This window comes from Haplochromis burtoni, unplaced genomic scaffold, assembly GCF_018398535.1.
Source record: "Haplochromis burtoni strain Fernald_Lab_line unplaced genomic scaffold, NCSU_Asbu1 Contig_99, whole genome shotgun sequence".
NCBI classification, from domain to species: Eukaryota; Metazoa; Chordata; class Actinopteri; order Cichliformes; family Cichlidae; genus Haplochromis; species Haplochromis burtoni.
The window spans coordinates 1,683,735-1,686,372 of NW_024582460.1; positions in this window are offsets into that span (position 1 = coordinate 1,683,735).

Below are 2,638 nucleotides of genomic sequence, written 5' to 3' on the forward strand. Positions count from 1 at the left end.
CCCCCCCCCAGGAGGCATATCCATGTCAGCCTGCTGCACAGGTGCACCACTGTCACAGGATGACTGAGCTGCAGCAGACTGCTCTCCTGCTCTGTCCTTCCTTAAGGTAGACAGCAAGCTACACCATGTACTAGATAATATTATTCTCTAACCTGCAGGTTTATACCAGCTTAGATTTGACTGTTTATGTGCAATCTGAATGTTTATACATCAACCTGCAACCTTGCATCAACCTGAACAACAGGTTGATACAAACTGCCCCAGGCAATCAGTTGTGTCTTTATCTTTTCCTTCCTTATATATTCTCCATTTTATTCACACACATCTGCAGAGGTGCAAACAGAAGAACATGAGAGCTTTCTTTCACCTCCTTGCTTCCAAGTCTCTTTCTAACATCGATTCAATGCCCTTCATTAAAAATTTATGGCTGCCAAAGCCTTAAGAATAAAACCTAATTCTTCTCTTTGAGTGTCAGTTTGTGTGTGTATGTGGTGTGTGTGCACGCCCGTGTGTGTGTGTGTGGTTGCCACATATCCAGCTCCACCCATAACTCTGCACCAGCACTGGTATCAGCAAATTCAAAGTGTGTGCAAACAGAGTCTGCACACAAAGCGAATCCAAATGAGCAAAAACACATAAATGAGCCATGCACTAAAGACATTTCAATTCAGCTGCTCACTAATGTCTCTCTATTGTATGTGTTTGTTGCTGTGAGGCTTGCGTGGCTCTTCTTTTGGCTTTACTTGGCATGAACTAGACTAGGCATTTAGGAGTTTTACAGCCTGGGTGTGAAAATGTTCTCAAAATGAAGTGAGTTTCTGAGAGCTGCAAAAACAAGTCTGCTTAGGTCTCAAACCCATCTGTCACTACTTTCCTATTACAAAAGCAGATTTTCACTTTTGGACTTGGTTCCAGCAAAACTATTTTTAGAAGTATTTTTGCAGAAAGCTTCGGTAAGAACAAGGTGACCTGACATGCAACAAAGTTTCCCAGCAAGTATCAAACAGTGTGTTTGAAACATGTGATTCGGCATATAGATTCCATTTGTAGTCACCTCTATAATGATTTGTACTTGTTTTGCAGGCACAGGACCTGGGCACCTTGCAGTCACTGAGTTGACCATGAACTCTTCTGTATACCAAAGTACTCTAAAGATAAATGTGAGACATATATCTGACAGCTAAAGCTTTGCCAAAAGGTCGGTGACGGGACAATGATCCCAAGTACATCAACAAATCTTCAACAGAATGGCTGAAATAGAAAAGAATAAAGGTGGCACATTGATCCAGGCACATTCCAGACCTCAGCCTAATTGTTGCTGTGGCAAGACTTTAAGAGAGTTGTGCACAAACGAATGCCAAACTTAAATGAACTGTAGCAACAGAAAAAAGAGCAGGAAAATATCATCCACAGTGAAATGAGAGACAGGAACCACTTATTTCAAGTTGTTTCAAGTTATTGTTGAGAAAAAGCGGTTCTACAAGCTACTCCGTCATAGCATGCACTTACCGTCTCACATGAATGCATAGAATCCTAAGAAAACTTTCTTTCTCATGGGAGAGTTTATTCAAAATGCCAAACCATTACTTCCATTTTCAGCTCATTTAGTTGAACTTAGTTTGTCCTCACAGCACGTTTGACCACACAAATACTGACTTATTCATTAGGATGATTTTTTTTTAGGGGGGGTCAACATTTGGTAGCTTCTTTTCTCATTTTTTAAATGTATTTTTTTATTCATGGAAATTATTGCTTTCACTTTTGTATAAGTCCACTTTGCACCAACTTGCACAAGTGCATGCTTTAACATGTCACATGACATGCCTCTAGCCTGCAGGGTGCAAAGCAGAGGGGGTGTTGCAGGGCCACGCCCGTGCTTGAGTCCATGATCGGCTCTGCACTTTGGTCTTTGTTTATTCTGTGAAGTCTTATATCGACAGCGCAGCTTGACACATACTTGACATCAAGCGTGTGAACTGCAACAACATTTGGTGTCAGTTAATTTAAACGTAATCAAACTTCATATGTCTTACTTTTAATCTGCACTTTAACCTACCATGGAAAGCACTGATTTATGAAATGCAGATCAAACGAAATTCAGATCAGATTAAATTACACTGATTTCCTAATTGCATATCCTAATCATTGCTCCAAACATTGTACTTGTGTACTTTTATAACACTATTTCAGTGTGATGCAGGTTCTAACTAGAAAATGAAATCTAGTCACAAAGACAATTTTCTTCATGTTCATCATTTCTAGTAATAACTCGGAGAGCTGAGAACAATAGTCAGCCAGCAGACACACCCTGAACTCTGACAATTATCAACATTGCTCATCGCCACTTTTAATCCTTTATCGTATTGACTGAAAACTTTCCCTTGGCACACACAGGGATGCACACTCACTCACATACACTGGAACACTGAAGATGGGACAAGATGAGACAGCCCCTCAGACAGTAAAAAAAAAAGCAAAACAAAAACAATTAACATTCTCCTGTTAGAGGGAGTCAGTCAGAAGGTATGAGCTGTTTGTACATGCTGTGTTGGCATGCCAAGCAGAGATGGTTGTGTCTGTAAAACCCTTGAAACCAACCATACATGGGTGTGGTCCTGGGTGTGGAGTATGTCCTCCA